Source organism: Dicentrarchus labrax, unplaced genomic scaffold, assembly GCF_905237075.1.
Source record: "Dicentrarchus labrax unplaced genomic scaffold, dlabrax2021, whole genome shotgun sequence".
Lineage (NCBI taxonomy): Eukaryota > Metazoa > Chordata > Actinopteri > Moronidae > Dicentrarchus > Dicentrarchus labrax.
The window spans coordinates 9,080-23,328 of NW_026136701.1; positions in this window are offsets into that span (position 1 = coordinate 9,080).

Below are 14,249 nucleotides of genomic sequence, written 5' to 3' on the forward strand. Positions count from 1 at the left end.
AAAAACTATTAAAAGTGACTTTTCTGCGTTTCCCATGTAATTCTGGCTTTTTCTTGTTTCACATGCAATTCTGTGGGACTTTGGTGTTTTTCCACCTAAGTGTGCCGAATGAGCTTCTCAGGCTGAGAAAACAAGCTTTTTCACACAAGCTGCCATTCTCTTCCAGAAGCACCTATGTGCCAGTTTCCACCTCAGGAAGCCTCACAGCGGCGACTTGTACATTATAGAGTGGTTTGGTGTGGCTCTGTCACTTAGTTTGGCTGTAATGCACAAAACTATTAAAAGTGACTTTTCTGCGTTTCCCATGTAATTCTGGCTTTTTCTTGTTTCACATGCAATTCTGTGGGACTTTGGTGTTTTTCCACCTAAGTGTGCCGAATGAGCTTCTCAGGCTGAGAAAACAAGCTTTTTCACACAAGCTGCCATTCTCTTCCAGAAGCACCTATGTGCCAGTTTCCACCTCAGGAAGCCTCACAGCGGCGACTTGTACATTATAGAGTGGTTTTGGTGTGGCTCTGTCACTTAGTTTGGCTGTAATGCACAAAACTATTAAAAGTGACTTTTCTGCGTTTCCCATGTAATTCTGGCTTTTTCTTGTTTCACATGCAATTCTGTGGGACTTTGGTGTTTTTCCACCTAAGTGTGCTGAATGAGCTTCTCAGGCTGAGAAAACAAGCTTTTTCACACAAGCTGCCATTCTCTTCCAGAAGCACCTATGTGCCAGTTTCCACCTCAGGAAGCCTCACAGCGGCGACTTGTACATTATAGAGTGGTTTGGTGTGGCTCTGTCACTTAGTTTGGCTGTAATGCACAAAACTATTAAAAGTGACTTTTCTGCGTTTCCCATGTAATTCTGGCTTTTTCTTGTTTCACATGCAATTCTGTGGGACTTTGGTGTTTTTCCACCTAAGTGTGCCGAATGAGCTTCTCAGGCTGAGAAAACAAGCTTTTTCACACAAGCTGCCATTCTCTTCCAGAAGCACCTATCTGCCAGTTTCCACCTCAGGAAGCCTCACAGCGGCGACTTGTACATTATAGAGTGGTTTGGTGTGGCTCTGTCACTTAGTTTGGCTGTAATGCACAAAACTATTAAAAGTGACTTTTCTGCGTTTCCCATGTAATTCTGGCTTTTTGTTGTTTCACATGCAATTCTGTGGGACTTTGGTGTTTTTCCACCTAAGTGTGCTGAATGAGCTTCTCAGGCTGAGAAAACAAGCTTTTTCACACAAGCTGCCATTCTCTTCCAGAAGCACCTATGTGCCAGTTTCCACCTCAGGAAGCCTCACAGCGGCGACTTGTACATTATAGAGTGGTTTGGTGTGGCTCTGTCACTTAGTTTGGCTGTAATGCACAAAACTATTAAAAGTGACTTTTCTGCGTTTCCCATGTAATTCTGGCTTTTTCTTGTTTCACATGCAATTCTGTGGGACTTTGGTGTTTTTCCACCTAAGTGTGCCCAATGAGCTTCTCAGGCTGAGAAAACAAGCTTTTTCACACAAGCTGCCATTCTCTTCCAGAAGCACCTATCTGCCAGTTTCCACCTCAGGAAGCCTCACAGCGGCGACTTGTACATTATAGAGTGGTTTGGTGTGGCTCTGTCACTTAGTTTGGCTGTAATGCACAAAACTATTAAAAGTGACTTTTCTGCGTTTCCCATGTAATTCTGGCTTTTTCTTGTTTCACATGCAATTCTGTGGGACTTTGGTGTTTTTCCACCTAAGTGTGCCGAATGAGCTTCTCAGGCTGAGAAAACAAGCTTTTTCACACAAGCTGCCATTCTCTTCCAGAAGCACCTATCTGACAGTTTCCACCTCAGGAAGCCTCACAGCGGCGACTTGTACATTATAGAGTGGTTTTGGTGTGGCTCTGTCACTTAGTTTGGCTGTAATGCACAAAACTATTAAAAGTGACTTTTCTGCGTTTCCCATGTAATTCTGGCTTTTTCTTGTTTCACATGCAATTCTGTGGGACTTTGGTGTTTTTCCACCTAAGTGTGCCCAATGAGCTTCTCAGGCTGAGAAAACAAGCTTTTTCACACAAGCTGCCATTCTCTTCCAGAAGCACCTATCTGACAGTTTCCACCTCAGGAAGCCTCACAGCGGCGACTTGTACATTATAGAGTGGTTTGGTGTGGCTGTGTCACTTAGTTTGGCTGTAATGCACAAAACTATTAAAAGTGACTTTTCTGCGTTTCCCATGTAATTCTGGCTTTTTCTTGTTTCACATGCAATTCTGTGGGACTTTGGTGTTTTTTCCACCTAAGTGTGCCCAATGAGCTTCTCAGGCTGAGAAAACAAGCTTTTTCACACAAGCTGCCATTCTCTTCCAGAAGCACCTATCTGACAGTTTCCACCTCAGGAAGCCTCACAGCGGCGACTTGTACATTATAGAGTGGTTTGGTGTGGCTCTGTCACTTAGTTTGGCTGTAATGCACAAAACTATTAAAAGTGACTTTTCTGCGTTTCCCATGTAATTCTGGCTTTTTCTTGTTTCACATGCAATTCTGTGGGACTTTGGTGTTTTTTCCACCTAAGTGTGCCCAATGAGCTTCTCAGGCTGAGAAAACAAGCTTTTTCACACAAGCTGCCATTCTCTTCCAGAAGCACCTATCTGACAGTTTCCACCTCAGGAAGCCTCACAGCGGCGACTTGTACATTATAGAGTGGTTTGGTGTGGCTCTGTCACTTAGTTTGGCTGTAATGCACAAAACTATTAAAAGTGACTTTTCTGCGTTTCCCATGTAATTCTGGCTTTTTCTTGTTTCACATGCAATTCTGTGGGACTTTGGTGTTTTTCCACCTAAGTGTGCCCAATGAGCTTCTCAGGCTGAGAAAACAAGCTTTTTCACACAAGCTGCCATTCTCTTCCAGAAGCACCTATCTGCCAGTTTCCACCTCAGGAAGCCTCACAGCGGCGACTTGTACATTATAGAGTGGTTTGGTGTGGCTCTGTCACTTAGTTTGGCTGTAATGCACAAAACTATTAAAAGTGACTTTTCTGCGTTTCCCATGTAATTCTGGCTTTTTCTTGTTTCACATGCAATTCTGTGGGACTTTGGTGTTTTTCCACCTAAGTGTGCCCAATGAGCTTCTCAGGCTGAGAAAACAAGCTTTTTCACACAAGCTGCCATTCTCTTCCAGAAGCACCTATCTGCCAGTTTCCACCTCAGGAAGCCTCACAGCGGCGACTTGTACATTATAGAGTGGTTTGGTGTGGCTCTGTCACTTAGTTTGGCTGTAATGCACAAAACTATTAAAAGTGACTTTTCTGCGTTTCCCATGTAATTCTGGCTTTTTCTTGTTTCACATGCAATTCTGTGGGACTTTGGTGTTTTTCCACCTAAGTGTGCCGAATGAGCTTCTCAGGCTGAGAAAACAAGCTTTTTCACACAAGCTGCCATTCTCTTCCAGAAGCACCTATCTGCCAGTTTCCACCTCAGGAAGCCTCACAGCGGCGACTTGTACATTATAGAGTGGTTTGGTGTGGCTCTGTCACTTAGTTTGGCTGTAATGCACAAAACTATTAAAAGTGACTTTTCTGCGTTTCCCATGTAATTCTGGCTTTTTCTTGTTTCACATGCAATTCTGTGGGACTTTGGTGTTTTTCCACCTAAGTGTGCCCAATGAGCTTCTCAGGCTGAGAAAACAAGCTTTTTCACACAAGCTGCCATTCTCTTCCAGAAGCACCTATCTGCCAGTTTCCACCTCAGGAAGCCTCACAGCGGCGACTTGTACATTATAGAGTGGTTTGGTGTGGCTCTGTCACTTAGTTTGGCTGTAATGCACAAAACTATTAAAAGTGACTTTTCTGCGTTTCCCATGTAATTCTGGCTTTTTCTTGTTTCACATGCAATTCTGTGGGACTTTGGTGTTTTTCCACCTAAGTGTGCCCAATGAGCTTCTCAGGCTGAGAAAACAAGCTTTTTCACACAAGCTGCCATTCTCTTCCAGAAGCACCTATCTGACAGTTTCCACCTCAGGAAGCCTCACAGCGGCGACTTGTACATTATAGAGTGGTTTGGTGTGGCTCTGTCACTTAGTTTGGCTGTAATGCACAAAACTATTAAAAGTGACTTTTCTGCGTTTCCCATGTAATTCTGGCTTTTTCTTGTTTCACATGCAATTCTGTGGGACTTTGGTGTTTTTCCACCTAAGTGTGCCGAATGAGCTTCTCAGGCTGAGAAAACAAGCTTTTTCACACAAGCTGCCATTCTCTTCCAGAAGCACCTATCTGACAGTTTCCACCTCAGGAAGCCTCACAGCGGCGACTTGTACATTATAGAGTGGTTTGGTGTGGCTCTGTCACTTAGTTTGGCTGTAATGCACAAAACTATTAAAAGTGACTTTTCTGCGTTTCCCATGTAATTCTGGCTTTTTCTTGTTTCACATGCAATTCTGTGGGACTTTGGTGTTTTTCCACCTAAGTGTGCCCAATGAGCTTCTCAGGCTGAGAAAACAAGCTTTTTCACACAAGCTGCCATTCTCTTCCAGAAGCACCTATCTGACAGTTTCCACCTCAGGAAGCCTCACAGCGGCGACTTGTACATTATAGAGTGGTTTGGTGTGGCTCTGTCACTTAGTTTGGCTGTAATGCACAAAACTATTAAAAGTGACTTTTCTGCGTTTCCCATGTAATTCTGGCTTTTTCTTGTTTCACATGCAATTCTGTGGGACTTTGGTGTTTTTCCACCTAAGTGTGCCCAATGAGCTTCTCAGGCTGAGAAAACAAGCTTTTTCACACAAGCTGCCATTCTCTTCCAGAAGCACCTATCTGACAGTTTCCACCTCAGGAAGCCTCACAGCGGCGACTTGTACATTATAGAGTGGTTTGGTGTGGCTGTGTCACTTAGTTTGGCTGTAATGCACAAAACTATTAAAAGTGACTTTTCTGCGTTTCCCATGTAATTCTGGCTTTTTCTTGTTTCACATGCAATTCTGTGGGACTTTGGTGTTTTTTCCACCTAAGTGTGCCCAATGAGCTTCTCAGGCTGAGAAAACAAGCTTTTTCACACAAGCTGCCATTCTCTTCCAGAAGCACCTATCTGACAGTTTCCACCTCAGGAAGCCTCACAGCGGCGACTTGTACATTATAGAGTGGTTTGGTGTGGCTCTGTCACTTAGTTTGGCTGTAATGCACAAAACTATTAAAAGTGACTTTTCTGCGTTTCCCATGTAATTCTGGCTTTTTCTTGTTTCACATGCAATTCTGTGGGACTTTGGTGTTTTTCCACCTAAGTGTGCCCAATGAGCTTCTCAGGCTGAGAAAACAAGCTTTTTCACACAAGCTGCCATTCTCTTCCAGAAGCACCTATCTGACAGTTTCCACCTCAGGAAGCCTCACAGCGGCGACTTGTACATTATAGAGTGGTTTGGTGTGGCTGTGTCACTTAGTTTGGCTGTAATGCACAAAACTATTAAAAGTGACTTTTCTGCGTTTCCCATGTAATTCTGGCTTTTTCTTGTTTCACATGCAATTCTGTGGGACTTTGGTGTTTTTCCACCTAAGTGTGCCCAATGAGCTTCTCAGGCTGAGAAAACAAGCTTTTTCACACAAGCTGCCATTCTCTTCCAGAAGCACCTATCTGACAGTTTCCACCTCAGGAAGCCTCACAGCGGCGACTTGTACATTATAGAGTGGTTTGGTGTGGCTCTGTCACTTAGTTTGGCTGTAATGCACAAAACTATTAAAAGTGACTTTTCTGCGTTTCCCATGTAATTCTGGCTTTTTCTTGTTTCACATGCAATTCTGTGGGACTTTGGTGTTTTTCCACCTAAGTGTGCCCAATGAGCTTCTCAGGCTGAGAAAACAAGCTTTTTCACACAAGCTGCCATTCTCTTCCAGAAGCACCTATCTGACAGTTTCCACCTCAGGAAGCCTCACAGCGGCGACTTGTACATTATAGAGTGGTTTGGTGTGGCTGTGTCACTTAGTTTGGCTGTAATGCACAAAACTATTAAAAGTGACTTTTCTGCGTTTCCCATGTAATTCTGGCTTTTTCTTGTTTCACATGCAATTCTGTGGGACTTTGGTGTTTTTCCACCTAAGTGTGCCCAATGAGCTTCTCAGGCTGAGAAAACAAGCTTTTTCACACAAGCTGCCATTCTCTTCCAGAAGCACCTATCTGACAGTTTCCACCTCAGGAAGCCTCACAGCGGCGACTTGTACATTATAGAGTGGTTTGGTGTGGCTGTGTCACTTAGTTTGGCTGTAATGCACAAAACTATTAAAAGTGACTTTTCTGCGTTTCCCATGTAATTCTGGCTTTTTCTTGTTTCACATGCAATTCTGTGGGACTTTGGTGTTTTTCCACCTAAGTGTGCCCAATGAGCTTCTCAGGCTGAGAAAACAAGCTTTTTCACACAAGCTGCCATTCTCTTCCAGAAGCACCTATCTGACAGTTTCCACCTCAGGAAGCCTCACAGCGGCGACTTGTACATTATAGAGTGGTTTTGGTGTGGCTCTGTCACTTAGTTTGGCTGTAATGCACAAAACTATTAAAAGTGACTTTTCTGCGTTTCCCATGTAATTCTGGCTTTTTCTTGTTTCACATGCAATTCTGTGGGACTTTGGTGTTTTTCCACCTAAGTGTGCCCAATGAGCTTCTCAGGCTGAGAAAACAAGCTTTTTCACACAAGCTGCCATTCTCTTCCAGAAGCACCTATCTGACAGTTTCCACCTCAGGAAGCCTCACAGCGGCGACTTGTACATTATAGAGTGGTTTGGTGTGGCTGTGTCACTTAGTTTGGCTGTAATGCACAAAACTATTAAAAGTGACTTTTCTGCGTTTCCCATGTAATTCTGGCTTTTTCTTGTTTCACATGCAATTCTGTGGGACTTTGGTGTTTTTCCACCTAAGTGTGCCCAATGAGCTTCTCAGGCTGAGAAAACAAGCTTTTTCACACAAGCTGCCATTCTCTTCCAGAAGCACCTATCTGACAGTTTCCACCTCAGGAAGCCTCACAGCGGCGACTTGTACATTATAGAGTGGTTTGGTGTGGCTCTGTCACTTAGTTTGGCTGTAATGCACAAAACTATTAAAAGTGACTTTTCTGCGTTTCCCATGTAATTCTGGCTTTTTCTTGTTTCACATGCAATTCTGTGGGACTTTGGTGTTTTTCCACCTAAGTGTGCCCAATGAGCTTCTCAGGCTGAGAAAACAAGCTTTTTCACACAAGCTGCCATTCTCTTCCAGAAGCACCTATCTGACAGTTTCCACCTCAGGAAGCCTCACAGCGGCGACTTGTACATTATAGAGTGGTTTGGTGTGGCTGTGTCACTTAGTTTGGCTGTAATGCACAAAACTATTAAAAGTGACTTTTCTGCGTTTCCCATGTAATTCTGGCTTTTTCTTGTTTCACATGCAATTCTGTGGGACTTTGGTGTTTTTCCACCTAAGTGTGCCCAATGAGCTTCTCAGGCTGAGAAAACAAGCTTTTTCACACAAGCTGCCATTCTCTTCCAGAAGCACCTATCTGACAGTTTCCACCTCAGGAAGCCTCACAGCGGCGACTTGTACATTATAGAGTGGTTTGGTGTGGCTCTGTCACTTAGTTTGGCTGTAATGCACAAAACTATTAAAAGTGACTTTTCTGCGTTTCCCATGTAATTCTGGCTTTTTCTTGTTTCACATGCAATTCTGTGGGACTTTGGTGTTTTTCCACCTAAGTGTGCCCAATGAGCTTCTCAGGCTGAGAAAACAAGCTTTTTCACACAAGCTGCCATTCTCTTCCAGAAGCACCTATCTGACAGTTTCCACCTCAGGAAGCCTCACAGCGGCGACTTGTACATTATAGAGTGGTTTGGTGTGGCTGTGTCACTTAGTTTGGCTGTAATGCACAAAACTATTAAAAGTGACTTTTCTGCGTTTCCCATGTAATTCTGGCTTTTTCTTGTTTCACATGCAATTCTGTGGGACTTTGGTGTTTTTCCACCTAAGTGTGCCCAATGAGCTTCTCAGGCTGAGAAAACAAGCTTTTTCACACAAGCTGCCATTCTCTTCCAGAAGCACCTATCTGACAGTTTCCACCTCAGGAAGCCTCACAGCGGCGACTTGTACATTATAGAGTGGTTTGGTGTGGCTCTGTCACTTAGTTTGGCTGTAATGCACAAAACTATTAAAAGTGACTTTTCTGCGTTTCCCATGTAATTCTGGCTTTTTCTTGTTTCACATGCAATTCTGTGGGACTTTGGTGTTTTTCCACCTAAGTGTGCCCAATGAGCTTCTCAGGCTGAGAAAACAAGCTTTTTCACACAAGCTGCCATTCTCTTCCAGAAGCACCTATCTGACAGTTTCCACCTCAGGAAGCCTCACAGCGGCGACTTGTACATTATAGAGTGGTTTGGTGTGGCTGTGTCACTTAGTTTGGCTGTAATGCACAAAACTATTAAAAGTGACTTTTCTGCGTTTCCCATGTAATTCTGGCTTTTTCTTGTTTCACATGCAATTCTGTGGGACTTTGGTGTTTTTCCACCTAAGTGTGCCCAATGAGCTTCTCAGGCTGAGAAAACAAGCTTTTTCACACAAGCTGCCATTCTCTTCCAGAAGCACCTATCTGACAGTTTCCACCTCAGGAAGCCTCACAGCGGCGACTTGTACATTATAGAGTGGTTTGGTGTGGCTGTGTCACTTAGTTTGGCTGTAATGCACAAAACTATTAAAAGTGACTTTTCTGCGTTTCCCATGTAATTCTGGCTTTTTCTTGTTTCACATGCAATTCTGTGGGACTTTGGTGTTTTTCCACCTAAGTGTGCCCAATGAGCTTCTCAGGCTGAGAAAACAAGCTTTTTCACACAAGCTGCCATTCTCTTCCAGAAGCACCTATCTGACAGTTTCCACCTCAGGAAGCCTCACAGCGGCGACTTGTACATTATAGAGTGGTTTGGTGTGGCTCTGTCACTTAGTTTGGCTGTAATGCACAAAACTATTAAAAGTGACTTTTCTGCGTTTCCCATGTAATTCTGGCTTTTTCTTGTTTCACATGCAATTCTGTGGGACTTTGGTGTTTTTCCACCTAAGTGTGCCCAATGAGCTTCTCAGGCTGAGAAAACAAGCTTTTTCACACAAGCTGCCATTCTCTTCCAGAAGCACCTATCTGACAGTTTCCACCTCAGGAAGCCTCACAGCGGCGACTTGTACATTATAGAGTGGTTTGGTGTGGCTGTGTCACTTAGTTTGGCTGTAATGCACAAAACTATTAAAAGTGACTTTTCTGCGTTTCCCATGTAATTCTGGCTTTTTCTTGTTTCACATGCAATTCTGTGGGACTTTGGTGTTTTTCCACCTAAGTGTGCCCAATGAGCTTCTCAGGCTGAGAAAACAAGCTTTTTCACACAAGCTGCCATTCTCTTCCAGAAGCACCTATCTGACAGTTTCCACCTCAGGAAGCCTCACAGCGGCGACTTGTACATTATAGAGTGGTTTGGTGTGGCTCTGTCACTTAGTTTGGCTGTAATGCACAAAACTATTAAAAGTGACTTTTCTGCGTTTCCCATGTAATTCTGGCTTTTTCTTGTTTCACATGCAATTCTGTGGGACTTTGGTGTTTTTCCACCTAAGTGTGCCCAATGAGCTTCTCAGGCTGAGAAAACAAGCTTTTTCACACAAGCTGCCATTCTCTTCCAGAAGCACCTATCTGACAGTTTCCACCTCAGGAAGCCTCACAGCGGCGACTTGTACATTATAGAGTGGTTTGGTGTGGCTGTGTCACTTAGTTTGGCTGTAATGCACAAAACTATTAAAAGTGACTTTTCTGCGTTTCCCATGTAATTCTGGCTTTTTCTTGTTTCACATGCAATTCTGTGGGACTTTGGTGTTTTTCCACCTAAGTGTGCCCAATGAGCTTCTCAGGCTGAGAAAACAAGCTTTTTCACACAAGCTGCCATTCTCTTCCAGAAGCACCTATCTGACAGTTTCCACCTCAGGAAGCCTCACAGCGGCGACTTGTACATTATAGAGTGGTTTGGTGTGGCTCTGTCACTTAGTTTGGCTGTAATGCACAAAACTATTAAAAGTGACTTTTCTGCGTTTCCCATGTAATTCTGGCTTTTTCTTGTTTCACATGCAATTCTGTGGGACTTTGGTGTTTTTCCACCTAAGTGTGCCCAATGAGCTTCTCAGGCTGAGAAAACAAGCTTTTTCACACAAGCTGCCATTCTCTTCCAGAAGCACCTATCTGACAGTTTCCACCTCAGGAAGCCTCACAGCGGCGACTTGTACATTATAGAGTGGTTTGGTGTGGCTGTGTCACTTAGTTTGGCTGTAATGCACAAAACTATTAAAAGTGACTTTTCTGCGTTTCCCATGTAATTCTGGCTTTTTCTTGTTTCACATGCAATTCTGTGGGACTTTGGTGTTTTTCCACCTAAGTGTGCCCAATGAGCTTCTCAGGCTGAGAAAACAAGCTTTTTCACACAAGCTGCCATTCTCTTCCAGAAGCACCTATCTGACAGTTTCCACCTCAGGAAGCCTCACAGCGGCGACTTGTACATTATAGAGTGGTTTGGTGTGGCTCTGTCACTTAGTTTGGCTGTAATGCACAAAACTATTAAAAGTGACTTTTCTGCGTTTCCCATGTAATTCTGGCTTTTTCTTGTTTCACATGCAATTCTGTGGGACTTTGGTGTTTTTCCACCTAAGTGTGCCCAATGAGCTTCTCAGGCTGAGAAAACAAGCTTTTTCACACAAGCTGCCATTCTCTTCCAGAAGCACCTATCTGACAGTTTCCACCTCAGGAAGCCTCACAGCGGCGACTTGTACATTATAGAGTGGTTTGGTGTGGCTGTGTCACTTAGTTTGGCTGTAATGCACAAAACTATTAAAAGTGACTTTTCTGCGTTTCCCATGTAATTCTGGCTTTTTCTTGTTTCACATGCAATTCTGTGGGACTTTGGTGTTTTTCCACCTAAGTGTGCCCAATGAGCTTCTCAGGCTGAGAAAACAAGCTTTTTCACACAAGCTGCCATTCTCTTCCAGAAGCACCTATCTGACAGTTTCCACCTCAGGAAGCCTCACAGCGGCGACTTGTACATTATAGAGTGGTTTGGTGTGGCTGTGTCACTTAGTTTGGCTGTAATGCACAAAACTATTAAAAGTGACTTTTCTGCGTTTCCCATGTAATTCTGGCTTTTTCTTGTTTCACATGCAATTCTGTGGGACTTTGGTGTTTTTCCACCTAAGTGTGCCCAATGAGCTTCTCAGGCTGAGAAAACAAGCTTTTTCACACAAGCTGCCATTCTCTTCCAGAAGCACCTATCTGACAGTTTCCACCTCAGGAAGCCTCACAGCGGCGACTTGTACATTATAGAGTGGTTTGGTGTGGCTCTGTCACTTAGTTTGGCTGTAATGCACAAAACTATTAAAAGTGACTTTTCTGCGTTTCCCATGTAATTCTGGCTTTTTCTTGTTTCACATGCAATTCTGTGGGACTTTGGTGTTTTTCCACCTAAGTGTGCCCAATGAGCTTCTCAGGCTGAGAAAACAAGCTTTTTCACACAAGCTGCCATTCTCTTCCAGAAGCACCTATCTGACAGTTTCCACCTCAGGAAGCCTCACAGCGGCGACTTGTACATTATAGAGTGGTTTGGTGTGGCTGTGTCACTTAGTTTGGCTGTAATGCACAAAACTATTAAAAGTGACTTTTCTGCGTTTCCCATGTAATTCTGGCTTTTTCTTGTTTCACATGCAATTCTGTGGGACTTTGGTGTTTTTCCACCTAAGTGTGCCCAATGAGCTTCTCAGGCTGAGAAAACAAGCTTTTTCACACAAGCTGCCATTCTCTTCCAGAAGCACCTATCTGACAGTTTCCACCTCAGGAAGCCTCACAGCGGCGACTTGTACATTATAGAGTGGTTTGGTGTGGCTCTGTCACTTAGTTTGGCTGTAATGCACAAAACTATTAAAAGTGACTTTTCTGCGTTTCCCATGTAATTCTGGCTTTTTCTTGTTTCACATGCAATTCTGTGGGACTTTGGTGTTTTTCCACCTAAGTGTGCCCAATGAGCTTCTCAGGCTGAGAAAACAAGCTTTTTCACACAAGCTGCCATTCTCTTCCAGAAGCACCTATCTGCCAGTTTCCACCTCAGGAAGCCTCACAGCGGCGACTTGTACATTATAGAGTGGTTTGGTGTGGCTCTGTCACTTAGTTTGGCTGTAATGCACAAAACTATTAAAAGTGACTTTTCTGCGTTTCCCATGTAATTCTGGCTTTTTCTTGTTTCACATGCAATTCTGTGGGACTTTGGTGTTTTTCCACCTAAGTGTGCCGAATGAGCTTCTCAGGCTGAGAAAACAAGCTTTTTCACACAAGCTGCCATTCTCTTCCAGAAGCACCTATGTGCCAGTTTCCACCTCAGGAAGCCTCACAGCGGCGACTTGTACATTATAGAGTGGTTTGGTGTGGCTCTGTCACTTAGTTTGGCTGTAATGCACAAAACTATTAAAAGTGACTTTTCTGCGTTTCCCATGTAATTCTGGCTTTTTCTTGTTTCACATGCAATTCTGTGGGACTTTGGTGTTTTTCCACCTAAGTGTGCCGAATGAGCTTCTCAGGCTGAGAAAACAAGCTTTTTCACACAAGCTGCCATTCTCTTCCAGAAGCACCTATGTGCCAGTTTCCACCTCAGGAAGCCTCACAGCGGCGACTTGTACATTATAGAGTGGTTTGGTGTGGCTCTGTCACTTAGTTTGGCTGTAATGCACAAAACTATTAAAAGTGACTTTTCTGCGTTTCCCATGTAATTCTGGCTTTTTCTTGTTTCACATGCAATTCTGTGGGACTTTGGTGTTTTTCCACCTAAGTGTGCCGAATGAGCTTCTCAGGCTGAGAAAACAAGCTTTTTCACACAAGCTGCCATTCTCTTCCAGAAGCACCTATGTGCCAGTTTCCACCTCAGGAAGCCTCACAGCGGCGACTTGTACATTATAGAGTGGTTTGGTGTGGCTCTGTCACTTAGTTTGGCTGTAATGCACAAAACTATTAAAAGTGACTTTTCTGCGTTTCCCATGTAATTCTGGCTTTTTCTTGTTTCACATGCAATTCTGTGGGACTTTGGTGTTTTTCCACCTAAGTGTGCCGAATGAGCTTCTCAGGCTGAGAAAACAAGCTTTTTCACACAAGCTGCCATTCTCTTCCAGAAGCACCTATGTGCCAGTTTCCACCTCAGGAAGCCTCACAGCGGCGACTTGTACATTATAGAGTGGTTTGGTGTGGCTCTGTCACTTAGTTTGGCTGTAATGCACAAAACTATTAAAAGTGACTTTTCTGCGTTTCCCATGTAATTCTGGCTTTTTCTTGTTTCACATGCAATTCTGTGGGACTTTGGTGTTTTTCCACCTAAGTGTGCCGAATGAGCTTCTCAGGCTGAGAAAACAAGCTTTTTCACACAAGCTGCCATTCTCTTCCAGAAGCACCTATCTGACAGTTTCCACCTCAGGAAGCCTCACAGCGGCGACTTGTACATTATAGAGTGGTTTGGTGTGGCTCTGTCACTTAGTTTGGCTGTAATGCACAAAACTATTAAAAGTGACTTTTCTGCGTTTCCCATGTAATTCTGGCTTTTTCTTGTTTCACATGCAATTCTGTGGGACTTTGGTGTTTTTCCACCTAAGTGTGCCGAATGAGCTTCTCAGGCTGAGAAAACAAGCTTTTTCACACAAGCTGCCATTCTCTTCCAGAAGCACCTATCTGCCAGTTTCCACCTCAGGAAGCCTCACAGCGGCGACTTGTACATTATAGAGTGGTTTGGTGTGGCTCTGTCACTTAGTTTGGCTGTAATGCACAAAACTATTAAAAGTGACTTTTCTGCGTTTCCCATGTAATTCTGGCTTTTTCTTGTTTCACATGCAATTCTGTGGGACTTTGGTGTTTTTCCACCTAAGTGTGCCGAATGAGCTTCTCAGGCTGAGAAAACAAGCTTTTTCACACAAGCTGCCATTCTCTTCCAGAAGCACCTATCTGACAGTTTCCACCTCAGGAAGCCTCACAGCGGCGACTTGTACATTATAGAGTGGTTTGGTGTGGCTCTGTCACTTAGTTTGGCTGTAATGCACAAAACTATTAAAAGTGACTTTTCTGCGTTTCCCATGTAATTCTGGCTTTTTCTTGTTTCACATGCAATTCTGTGGGACTTTGGTGTTTTTCCACCTAAGTGTGCTGAATGAGCTTCTCAGGCTGAGAAAACAAGCTTTTTCACACAAGCTGCCATTCTCTTCCAGAAGCACCTATTTGCCAGTTTCCACCTCAGGAAGCCTC